This window comes from Xyrauchen texanus, chromosome 13 (genome assembly GCF_025860055.1).
Source record: "Xyrauchen texanus isolate HMW12.3.18 chromosome 13, RBS_HiC_50CHRs, whole genome shotgun sequence".
Taxonomy (NCBI): Eukaryota; Metazoa; Chordata; class Actinopteri; order Cypriniformes; family Catostomidae; genus Xyrauchen; species Xyrauchen texanus.
In genome coordinates, this window is record NC_068288.1 from 23383500 (window position 1) to 23397191 (window position 13692).

At 44.1% G+C, this 13692-nt stretch overlaps 1 pseudogene; it reads right to left on the minus strand.

Annotated features, from left to right (window-relative positions):
* Positions 1-13692, minus strand: part of LOC127653739 (nucleoside diphosphate kinase 7-like) — a 48528-nt pseudogene that overhangs the window by 10679 nt on the left and 24157 nt on the right.

Consider the following 13692-nt stretch of genomic DNA (forward strand, 5'->3'; position numbering starts at 1 on the left):
GGAGTTTTGTGTTCCTTGCCAGTCGCCTTCGGCTTGCTTACTGGGGTTCTAAACACAATTATTATTTAATTATTTATTTTTATACACAGTTTACAATCATATTTAATCAAACGACACAATGATGACTCTAAGACTAAATAGACATTACAGTTTCACTTTCTGTAAATGCATGATTTTCTGTAAAGCTGCTTTGAAACGATGCGTGTTGTGAAAAATGACTTGACTTGGCACCTGGAGATGAAAGCCTGTGAGTCATTGACAAGCGGTCAGTTGAACTTTGTAAGTGGATACAATCTGTCGGCACAATGCATTATTCATGAACTCCAACACCACAACAGACTTAAGTACAACTAAGAGAACTGAACCTTGGTTTGTTCTCACACAGAAAACAAATGGCTAATTCCTTCTTTTTAACATTGGACAAAAGTCAGCCGTGGAGCTTATCATAAGTTGTACAAGACAAATAGGGAATGTAAACGAATGCAGCAATGCGGAAAATATTAGTAGGTATTTACAGACAAAGCTTTTCAAGAGTTACTACACAAGAACTGAACAATGAATTCCTGTGTTCTAATAATACACAATTTAATTTGGCACATTTTAAAACAATCTAGTAGTTTAAGGAAGTTTTATCTAGATGATGAGAATAAAAAAAACGTCTAGGTTACGTATGTAACCTCCGTTCCCCGATGGAGGGAACGAGACGTTGTGTCAAGAGAAGCGACACTAGGAGTCTCTCTTGAGCGCCGATATTCACCTCTGGACTATGAAAAAGGCCAATGAGAGTTGGCAACCAGTATTTGCATGTCCCGCCCCCGGACATACGGGTATTTAAGCGGCGCAAATACGGGAGTTCATTCAGGATTTTTCTGAGGAGCCGGAAATGGTCCGGCCACAACAGTGGCTCGGCTCAGCGACATGGCAGGGGAGACACAACGTCTCGTTCCTTCCATCGGGGAACGGAGGTTACATACGTAACCTAGACGTTCCCCTTCTGTCGCTCTCCACGTTGTGTCAGAGAAGCGACACTAGGGGTCCACTTATAAAAGCGCCACGCGCTGAGCCGTGTACGTGAACTGCTGATACAGGAGTGAGCAGGTATTCTTACGTGCAGGACGCATTTACACCTTGAGGGTGGAGGGGGACAGCCTCCTCTCCAGCCTCTCCTGAAGAAACACGAGCACTGACCTAACTGCGCACTTCTGCGGGTCTTCGGCTCGGGAAGAACACCAGTCCATGAACAGACGCCACTTTAGGGCGTAAAGATGCCTGGTAGAGGGGGCTCTGGCTTGGCTGATTGTATCTACAACGGTAGATGGTAGACCGGCTAGATCTTCCGCATCCCGTCCAGGGGCCAGACGTGGAGGTTCCAGAGGTTTGGGTGCGGGTGCCAGAGCGTGCCCCGTCCCTGAGAAAGAAGGTCCTTCCTCAGGGGAATTCGCCAGGGAGGGGCTGTCGTGAGGAGCGTGAGGTCCGAAAACCAAGTCCGGGTAGGCCAATAGGGGGCTACCAGAATGACTTGCTCCTCGGCCTCCCTGACCTTGCATAGCACCTGTGCAAGAAGGCTCACTGGGGAAATGCGTACTTGCGCAGCCCCGCGGGCCAGCTGTGTGCCAGCGCATCTGCCCCGAGGGAAGCCTCTGTCCGGGCATACCAGAGCGGGCAGTGGGAGGTTTCTTGGGAGGCAAACAGGTCTACCTGAGCCTTGCCGAACCGGTCCCAAATCAGCTGGACCGACTGGGGTGGAGCCTCCACTCCCGCCAGGCAAGCTTTGTCTTGACAGCGCGTCCGCTATCACATTGAGGTTGCCGGGGATGTGAGTGGCGCGCAGTGACTCCAGTCGCTGCTGACTCCAAAGGAGGAGATGACGGGCGAGCTGTGACATGTGGGGGGAGCGTACTCTGCCTTGGCGGTTTATGTAGGCTACGACCGTGGTGCTGTCTGTCCTGACTAGGACGTGTTTGTTCCGAGTTAACGGGAGAAACATCTGCAGGGCCAGACAAACAACCAGCAGCTCTAGGCAGTTGATGTGCCAGCGCAGCGGGCCTCGGTTCCACCGGCCTGCGGCAGCGCGCCCGTTGCACACGGCGCCCCAACCCAATTTGGAAGCGTCGGTTGTGACCAGAACGCGTCGGGACACCTGCTGCAAGGGTACACCTGCCCTTAGAAAGCAGAGGTCTGTCCAGGGTTTGAAGGTTTAGCGGCAGGCAGAAGTAACTTTTACGTCAGCGTGCCGCGGCGCCATGCTCGCCTCGGACTCGAGTCCGAGCCAGTGCTGAAGTGGTCTCATATGCATCAACCCCAGCGCGCCGCCGCGGAGGATGCCATATGCCCCAGGAGCTGTTGGAAACGCTTTAGCGGGACCACGGCGCCTGGCTTGAAGGAAGCGAGGCATTTCAGCACTGACTGAGCACGCTCGTTGGAGAGACGTGCTGTCATTGAGACTAAGTCTAACTCCAGACCGAGAAAAGAGATGCTCTGGACCGGGAGAGCTTGCTCTTTTCCCGGTTGACCTGAAGCCCCAAACGGCTGAGGTGCCTGAGCACCTGGTCTCTGTGTGCGCATAGTAACTCTCGAGAGTGAGCCAGTATGAGCCAGTCGTCGAGGTAATTTAGTATGCGTATGCCGGCTACTCGGAGCGGGGCAAGAGCTGCCTCTGCGACTTTCGTGAAGACGCGAGGGGACAGAGACAGGCCGAAGGGGAGGACTTTGTACTGATACGCCTGGCCGTCGAACGCGAACCGTAGGAAGGGTCGATGTCGAGGGCAAATTGAGACGTGGAAGTACGCATCCTTCAGGTCTACCGCTGCGAACCAATCTAGATGCCGGATGCCAGATAGAATTTGTTTCTGGGTGAGCATTTTGAACGGGAGTTTGGACAATGTCCGATTGAGAACTCGCAGGTCCAAGATCGGTCGTAAGCCGCCGCCTTTCTTGGGTACAACAAAGTAAGGGCTGTAGACACCCTTCTTCGTTTCGGTTGGAGGGACAGGCTCTATCGTGTCCTTTAATAGAAGGGAGGCGATTTCTTCGCGCAGGGAATGGGCATGTTGGCCGTGTACTGCGGAAAAATGTACGCCCACGAAGGGGGGCGGAGACCTGGCAAACTGAATTGCGTAACCGAGTCGAATGGTCCGGTGCAGCCAGCGTGACGGGTTAGGAAGTGAAAGCCATGCCTCTAAGCTCCATGCTAGGGGCACCAAGGGGACGAGTTTTTTGGACGTACCCGGCTGGGCTTCGCAGCGGTGCGGAACAGGTAAAGTGGCGTCGGGAGGTAAAGTGGCGTCGGGAGGCAACGTGGCGTCCCGAGGCTCCGGTGCTGAGAATAAACTCAAAGCACTTACCTTGCTCCGCGCACCCGGCAGGGGGCAGGTTCGTGACTGAGGAGGAGGTCTGATGCTGGCGTCCTCTGGACTCGTCTGAACCGGCCGGCCGGGGAACAGTCGTGAGGCTGAAGGCGGGGACACCGCGTCCATGGAGCCGGGACTGTTGAGGCCTGAAAGCAGAGTGCCGTGAGAACGGCATTTGCGGGCCAGGTGACCCCAGAGACAACAAGGAAATAGCTCTATAGAGTGTAACGAATTTAACAAAAAATTCTCCTCCCGGCCCTCCACCGGGGAACGGAGTGGTCTTACCAGCTCCGGAGCTAACGTCTCGGTCTCATTGGGAGCCTTCTGGGTCCTCAAGGGGGTCCGTGAGACGATGGGCGTCCAACTTCTGCGGGGGGCTCAACGCTGGGGCTGAGAGCTGGTCCCACTCACTTGTTAGTTGAGGCAGAGCACCACTTTCTTTCTTTCTTGAAAGCCGCAGGAGGACGCCCTCGGTGAGCAGACAGGGCATGGCCCCTGGCGGCAGGTTTGCGGCAGGGCAGGATGCTTTTTTTGCTTGAAAATAGCCCTCGTCTGTTTCTTCACCACTGAGGACTGCTGGGCGAAGTCGTCAAGTGGTGTCGCCGAATGGACGGAGCTGGGAGACGGGGGCGTTTGAGAAAGCGTGCTTTGTCTGCCTTCCGTACTGCCTGTCCATCGTTGCGTTTCTGGACCACGGAGTGGCCATCGCCTGGTCGAGTGCAGTTCCTGCAGCACGTCAAGAACAGGACTACCCAAGTGCAGATTTTGAAGTGCCCTGGCCCGGTGTACATGCAGGAGGGGGCCATGGCGTGCAGGGGGAGCGGTCTGGGACCGTTCTACCACCGAGGGTAGCGAGAGCGGAGGAGCGAGGAAGCTGGGCTTGCTCAGCTCGTCATGCACGTCCGGGAAGGAATCCAGGGGCGCGGCTGTGAGCGGCGCACATGCCCGCGGAACCAATTAAGCCCGGGAAGCATAGCGGACCTTCTTGCGCCAGGCTCAGACTGGGCGGAGACCCGAAGGTGGCGGCCCAGGCGAGTTATCCGCATCCGACGCCGCTGTTACGCTCTCCGATGCAGCGGTGATGTCATCATCCAATGCTGGGGAGCTCGAGGGACCGGACGGTAAGCCGTTAAGCGGCCGCACTAATCCCGAGCTCGAGGGAAGCAGGCAAGCGTGCCGGGGAGGCGGGAGGTTTTCGGGGGGATTTACCCGGCGAAAGCGTCCCGTTACTCTCCCCAGATCATTCTCCATCGCCCGCGGTGCCTGCCTCAATCCCGTAGGAAGGAGGCGAGGCGCAGGGGGCGGCTGAGATGGCTCTCTCTCACTACAAGAGAAAGCAGAGATCGCAACGCTGCCGCGGCTATGTTCTCACACTGAAAACATAACCCATTGGAGAGAATGCTCATCCCGAGCTCGGACAGAAACAAGCAAGCGTGCCGGGAGGCGGGGGTTTCGAGGGGTTCACCCGGCAAACGGAGCCCGTCATTGTCCCCAGATCGCTTTCATCGCCACGGCGCCTGCCTCAATCCCGTGGGAAGGAGGCGAGGCGCTGGGCGGCTGAAGCGCTTCTCTCACTACAAGAGAAAGCCTACGACCGCTAATGCTGTCATGGCTATGTTCTCGCGACTGAAAACATAGACCATTCATAAAAACGCTGCCTGCGTGTGATCGCAACCCAGGAATGCAAGGCAGTTTTTATGACCGTCAGAGGTGGGGAGACATCAACCACATCCAGAAACTACACAGGGGCGGAAATATCGTCTTTAAAAAGACGCGTCCTGAGAAGGACGTTCAACGCCGCTGTGTTTTGCTCTTTAGAGCGAAATTACTCTTTTAGAATAACTCTTTCGAGTTGTCTGTGCTGTCGAAGCGCCCAGGGGCAAGAATGCACACCCGTGCACGAAGGAGAAAGCCGCTGTTATGTGCCGTCAGATCCAACAGCATGCAGAGCGTCAGAGGATTAACCAGGAACTTGGTGTGTAACTCGCAGCAGAGTTCATGCACGACCATCGGCTCCGAAGAAATTTTCTGAATGAACTCCCGTATTTGCGCCGCTTAAATACCCGTATGTCCGGGGGCGGGACATGCAAATACTGGTTGCCAACTCTCATTGGCCTTTTTTCATAGTCCAGAGGTGAATATCGGCGCTCAAGAGAGACCCCTAGTGTCGCTTCTCTGACACAACGTGGAGAGAGCGACAGAAGGGGAAGACACTGTTTCCTTGCAAACACAGACATCTGAGTCAGAATAGAATAGGGTTACACTGAACTATTGTTAAGAGTTAAAAGCAGGGATAAGAAATTTAACTCCAAACTCTTAAGTGAATGCTGATGATGATGATGAATGTTTCACTACGTCGCACATATTCCCTTGTTCTTTTTCGCATGTCAACATGATAAAGAGATATGTAACATCAAGGTACTGCAGGGGAGCACAGTGTTCCACGACCGCTGATACAATTACTAAAAACTAGCAACACTGAAACACAAATAGGTCAGAAGATAGTGTCAAAATATTTGTAAAATACCTTTACATAGACGTCTGTAAAAAAGATTTCCCTAAAAATTAGACGCTGTGATTGATTTAAGTTTAATCCTACAAGCAGCAAAAGTGACAGTGAAAATTAACATTTGTTCTTGACCAAAGATTGGTGCATAATACATTCAAGAATGACTGATAAGGTCAGACTAAAACAGACTGTTCACACCGTGAATTAAGACACAGTAAGTCGAAAGATCAGTCTGTTCTTACTGAAATTTAAACCACTGCCCCCAGTGGACAAAGCTCGAAATGATATTGAACGTATGGGTACTTGTGAGCTCCAGAGTGGCGCCAAAAGCAAGTTGCATTTTTTTGTCATAAATAATCTGATACAGTCAACAGGAAGGCATATTTTCTTAACCATATGCCCTAAACCAAACCCCAACCCTAAACCTAACCGTCAGTGCAGTAAAAATTCAATTTTACAGAGAAAAAGCAACCTTTGAATCACATATAAGAAGGTTTAAGAAGATTGTGCCTGGTTTCCATAGGACCAGAACTCTCTAAAAATATTTTAGGCTATTTTTAAGATTCACACATTTCAATTTATCACAACTTCCATAAAATGATGTGTAGTCTTTGACCAAAAAAACTAAAAATGTTTTTTTATAACACACTTTGCAGGAACACTTTCCTGATCCTTCCCACTTCACTGCCAGTTGGTAAGGCATTACACTGTTCTAAAGTGCCTTCGGCAGATAGAGCGACAAGGGACAGAGAGTGAGCGAGAATTAGAAAAGCCTCAAGGGTATGGAGGTCACCAGGCAAAAGAGTGGTTAGTGAAGCATGCTAAATCTAGACTGACTAACAACCTCCTCAAACACTGACCTTTCCCTCCAACCTCTACCATTCAGATCACAAAACTCTGCAAACAAAAGGTGTCATAGATGTCAAAAATATGCTTTTTAAGATTTACGCGCATGACACTTCTTTTAAATACTGTCAGGCTCTACAAAATTACATTCCAATGTGAATTAATGTAATCTTTGTGCTTATACAGGATTTTTAAACTTTCAAATAATATGAAAGAAAAACATGCCTACCTTCAGATTTAAACGGCGATGAGGAGTACTATCCTCTCTTTATAAATTACAACTAAGCCTTCCCAAACAATGCAGAAAATCATTTTCAAACATTACACTCTCTCTTTCATTCATACAATCCATTTAAGCTGACCATAGTCCTTTCTTCTTTCAGAGGATCACTGACTTTGTGATCTAATGTTTTTTCTTTTCTTTTGCTGGGCTAGCTTGTTACACATAATACAGATTCTGAGAACTGCAGCTATTGATCGTATAACCCATGTATTCTTAAATGTGTTCTTGAAGTATACCAAATCAACACAGAAGTCAATGCAAGCTATGAGACAATTGATTTGAAAGCTTATCTGGCAAACAATTCATTGCAAAAACAACTTAATGAAGATTAGAATGAACTTTATGTTGTAGCCACACATCAATTAGATGGCACTCATGCTGTATGTATGAGACTATAGTTCAAATCTGACTCAATTAGTTTAATTTCCTGTCCTCTGTCAACTGTACATTACATTTAATAAAGGCAACAAAATAAGGTAGACACATACCTTGTTAATAGGTGTGTCACAGTGTAGAACTCATTATAATGACTTGGAAATTATGCACATTACTGATACTACTACAAGGCAGTACTTTATAAGGATCTAAAAGGTTTGAGCGTACAATTCACCAGTTGCAAGAAAAAGTAAGTGAATGCTTCGGCATTACCTGAATTTGTGTTTAAATTGGTCATAAAATTAGTAGTAAAGCTTTCACAGGGTGTGTTCAAAAAGACATGAAAATGCAACATTTGAAGCTGTGTTTGTCAATTGTGACTTAGTTGAAGATCAGATTAGATTTTTTGACCAAATTATGTAGAAAGCTACAAGTTTGTTTTCCATCTCCACCAGAAATGGGTTACAGAACTGTAAATATTTTATACATGAATGTGAGTTATAACTCCCTTACAACTCACATTCATGCACAGCAACATTGAAAAATGTTTACAGTTAAATATCTAGACTTCCTATTTATCTCTACTAACATACTGTACACAACAGTGTTCAACGTATCATATTGGCACTGTTTATAAACCACAGACACGTAATCATACCAACAGCAAGATAGGAGGGGAAAAGCCAGGAGAACACAGTATGTCAGGAAGTGCATTTACCATAATGTGACATAAGCAAAAATATAACTGTACTGTATGTACCATTTTTGTTGTCTCTGCAGGCTGCATTCTTTTTTGTCCCCAATGAGTTATATTGAAGATTTTCCATTTCAACAGTTCTATATAGTTCAGTTATGTACTGAAATAGACATGTTAATACAAGTATAATAACTATACATGTCAAAAGTAATACTTTTGTATGTGGTACAAAATGCAATAAATTACTGCTTAAAAAGTGCATTTTAGATAGCTAACTAAAGAACTTGTGAGATATAAGACAATTAGGGTTACTATTGTGACCCGATATTGTTGATTTACAGTCACAGAGCTACACCCTCTCATGCTCTCTTTTCCCCCATACTGTGGGTGCAGGGGCAGACTGTGAAGAGAAATCGGCCTGGCATTTTACATTGAAACCAGCCCAAAAGTTGTTGAGCGGGGGTGGGGGTTGGGGTGCCGCTGTCATAACGTGATGGCCCATTTCAGCTTATCGCGGCCCATTCGGCCCCGTTTTGTAGAAAATTCCCAAACTTCCCAATGGCCGGTCCACGCCTGTGTGTGTGTGAGAAAGAGTGGGAGGAGGGAGTACTGTGGACGAGGCTGTCAACTGAGAAGTGTGGAGCTCTTTCCGGGGTCCATGACTGAGAAATCCAGTTTCACCTTGTAAAGGTCACAACATTGGAACCATGTTTACTATATCAAAGCCAAAGCCAAACTGTAAATAAATGTAGTCAATTAAAAGGACAAATTGTGCTTTCAAGAGCCAACATTGACGGCTCCTCTGTAGAGATCGTCAAGAGCACCAAATTCCTTGGTGTTCATCTGGTGGAGAACATCACCTGGTCCCTCAACACCAGCTTCATAACCAGCATCTCTACTTTCTGCGAAGGCTGAGAAAAGCTACAGAGGGACTATCAAGAGCATCCTGAGCAGCTGCATCAATGCCTGGTTTGGAAATTGCACCGTTTCAGATCACAAGACCCTGCAGAGGATAGTGAGGACAGCTGAGAAGATCATCGGGGTCTTTTTTCCCTCCATCATAGACATTTACACCACACGCTGCATCTACAAAGCCACCAGCATTGTGGATGACCCCACGCACCCCTCACACAAACTCTTCACCCTCCTGCCATCTGCAAAAGGTACTGAAGCATTCGGGGCCGCTGGGCCAGACTGTGAAACAGTTTCTTCCCCCAAGCCATCAGACTCCTTAACACTAAGAGACTGGACTGACACACACACACACACTCAACTGAACACCATCCGACTCCATTTGCAATTCTGCACATTTCTGTATTATCTACCCAGAATTTTTGTGCTGCTACTGAATTCAAAACTTTTTTAAAAGGAATTATTTTCTTAAACTTAAATGTATATTCCGTTTCCATTATTCCACTTTTACTGCATGAAACACAAGGAAGGGAATATATATCAGTACTTCTTGGGTAGCAACGCACTGATAATGACTTGGCTGAAATGGGGAAGTCTCTTTGCCTATTGTCCTGTTTTGCAATTATTGTACTGTCTTGTACTGTTTTCACACGTTTGCACATGCACTATGTAGAAATGTGTAGGTCTTTTAGTTCTGTGTAGTCTCATGTAGATATGTGTTTGTTTTATGTTCTTTCCTGTTGTATTTATGTAGCACCATGGTCCTGGAGGACTGTTGTTTCGTTTCACTGTGTACTGTACTAACTGTATATGGTTGAAATGGCAATAAAAAGCCACTTGACTTGACCACTTAACTTGAATATGTCCATCTTCTACATAACAGAATAATACCAGTGAAGTGGATGTGCTTAAGGACAGGAGATTTCAAGTTCAACATATTTCTACTCCCATTGTGACTGCTAAAAATTAAACAGAGGATCAACCTAGATTAGCACAAAAAAAGAAAATCACATCTGCATAACTTACTCTTTCTTTTGTGGAACACAATAGTACCCATTGACTCTCATTGTATCAATAAAATATCTCATAAAAATTACTTGACTGTGTGCAACATTTTTGCTAAATTATAAATTGCTCATGACACGTATCGTAGTTTCGATATGAAATGTCCAGTGAGAGGCACTAAAAGCAACTTTAGGTTTTTCAGGTTAACGGTAATGCTCTAATTAGAGTTAGTGTTTACATATCATAAGATAGCAGTATGTGAGGAACAGGTCAAAAGTAAGTTTTTATGAACTGATAATCTGCAGTTTTACTCATGATTTGTGTGAAAGGTAATACAAGTTATTTGTGTTGTAGGGCCTCTAGTGTTCATTTCACCAAGAAAATGCCATGATATGTACAACGAGCCGCGTAAAAAATATTTTGCAAATCTTTAGGCATAATAACGTGATTCTATGAGACCAGGTTGGTAATAAGAGCAGTCAAAAGTCTTCCACATTTTTCATTTTATGTGTATGAATTTGGAAAGACATGATATTATATCATAAAATAAAATTTTGTTATTTTTTTAAATTATTCACTACCTGGTTGAGATTTTTTCTAATGACCCATAGCCTCTTCACCAAAAGTACATCTTAAAACTTAAAGACTAAACTCCACAGAGCCTATAGTCCACATTTCTAGCCATACTTATCCATTGACAGAAAGCCAAATGGACCATAAATAGTTCCTCACTGAAAATGACAAAGTCCACATTATTATCAAACCTTTTAGTACTGTAGGGAAGGCCGATAAATCATAGTCCATAGACTCAAAAGAACAAGGATTGTAATTCTTATCTAAGGGAACATCATGTCTGTAAAGCCTACCTCTGCCAATAATGGCAGGATGGCAGCCAACAAGAACCGAAACAGTCGCCATGCAACATGAGTGGGTAGACTAATCTTTCCTACAAGACGAAACCTTTACAATGGTGTCAATTTCGTTTAGCTGATGCAGACACAAAGCATGTTTTTACCTGTGAGGTACAGCTGATATGCCTTTAGAGTGCTTGAGAATACATGATACATAAAGTAAGAGTTCACTGAGTTCAAGAGTTCACTTTGGTTATAATAAAGTTTCATCCCACCTTGATATAACCCTGAAATTTCATAGTTCAAGGAATAGTTCTCTCAAAACTGAACATTTGCCATAAAACCACAGTAAAAGTAATCTATACAACTTGTACACTATTTTCCAAGTCTTTTAAAACCGTACAATCACTTTTATGATTAAAAGACAAAATGCAGAATCCTTGTTATGACTTTCAAGACGAACAGACAAAAAAAAATTCTATTTAATTATTGATAATCTGATAGAGCAGTTGTGTGATTACATCAATAACATCAAATCTTGTACTGAGGTTTGTCATATCGACTACTGGTTTTATGTGGTTGTATGGTGTTTATTTGTCCTTTGTAGAGCTTGACAGTCTGGAGACAATATTCATTTTCATTATAATGCGAAAATACGTATGAAGGTTTTTCTTGCATTGTTTCCACAGAAGAAGGTCATACGGGTTTGGAACGACATGAGAGCGAGTAAATAATGACAGAATCTTTTTATTTTTATTTTGGGTGAAATATTTAATTAACTTTGATTCACACATCTACTGTATAGAAAATAAATCACAATAATTAAAATCACAGTATTGTGCACATGGGCATTTCCAAATAGTATAGTTGAAGCTGTTTCGGTAAACTCAAAAGAAAATAAATTATAGCAAGTTATTTAACTGCCTTGTCACTCACGGGGTCAGCTGGTCCACAGAACTCACGGAAGGTTCTGAGTGCGTCAGTAGTAAGGATCTCCAGGGCCATGTGAGGTCCAGAACAAAGTTCATCCAACATATTCTGCAACACAAGCAGTCAAGAGTTAAATATTCTCCTCAATCTACCTGCTGTTCCTGTACCAATGAAAGAGCTTATTATTTGAACAGACCTTGGGAAGACATTGAAGCAGCTGGAGGACTCGGGTTACCAGTCCAGCTATTAATAAATATATAAATAATAGGACGTCAAAGCTAACAATTGTTGCTATTGTTCTTGGAACAGGTCATTTGTAACAAGACTAGTTTTCATCCTCTGTTAATTTGGCTTGATGAGTTGGCCTCTGCGTATGGCATGTAAAACTATGTAGGGTATTTCGATAACTTGGACATTGTGAAGTGCCCAACAAGCACAGACCACTAAACTGTCCATGAGCTTTCATATCCCTGTTCAAGTTACAGTGTCTACTAGAGATGCACAGATTTATAAGCCAAACATTGTTATCAGACAATAAAAGCAATTAACTGCACTATCGGATGATTTTTTTAAAAGGGGGTGGAAAAACATGTCAGTCAGTCAGCCTACAACTCATGCTGTTTGAGAAAGAAAATGTCTCTTGTGTGGAATTACTTTGAATGAAGAGTTGGAACTATCGTTAAAAAAGTTTTAACACAACTGAATTGATTCTCATCTTAAAGCTAGACAAAGCAAGGAATCTGACCCATTTGTTAAAACTAAAACGGAGGCTGCTTCAGTTAAGAGGCACAAGCGTCACTATTCAGAATTCAGTTAATGTGAATTAAGAACATTCCAAAAAATTAAGAGGAGGAGGCTGTTGAGAACTCAGTTAATGTGATTTAATAATGTGCTTTCTGTTTCAGTGTTTTGTTTACAATTGAGACCAGTTATTCTGTAGATACATAGAGAATGCATTTATTATTTACATTTGTTCGAAGTTGTGTAATTAATTATTAGGGATTTTAAATAAGGTAGTATTAAAAACTTTCAGTATTGGCAGATGTTGCTCTAAATAATCAGATATCGGTATAGGCACACACATTTGGTTTCAAAACATCCCTATTGTCCACAGTTGTTGTAGTTTTATGTTCTAAAAGGAAGAAAAAGTACAAAAGAAGTTGAAAATTGGCAGCTTTTAACATAGTTATCATTCATTTTTGGAACAAGTTCCCACATGAATCGTATCAGTTAAATCCACGTACGATGTATAGGTTAATTCTTGTCACTACGAGAAAATATATATATATATAAAAAAACATTTATGAAATCTACAAACATGAAAACAACAAAGGTTGCAGTTGCTTACGTATATACCCACTAAATTCATCGTCATTCATGTCAACTATTAGAAACCAATTAGAAATTGACTGGTGTACTGTTATCGTTATAGAATGAAGATAGAGAAGCTGATCAAAGGGCTTCTCCATTTCAGCCAAAGTCATTATTAGCGGGTATGTAATCACAACCTCTGCTACCCAAGTACTGTTATATATGGCCTTCTCTATGTTACATGCAGTACAAGTGGAATAAAGAAAACCGGGAATATACATTTAAGTTTAAGAAAATAATTCCTTTTGTATTTTTAAAAAGAAAGTTTTGTATCATGCGTTCATACTGTACGTTCATGTCTGAAGTAGAGGTCAGATGTAAGGTTAAAATTAAATGACTACCATATGCCTTGCCATAAATTACATAATGAGATCAGCAGGGGTATTGAGTGGTGAGATGGCAACATGGTGCTGCTAGGTACATCACACTTCATTGGGAAGTTCAGTGTTCACTATAATCTGATTCCACAGAAATGTCGCATTAACTAAAAGTTATAATTTGAATGAAAGGAGAAAAAAAAACTGTGCTAAAGTATCATGATAAGATCTGCTTGGCACTACTGG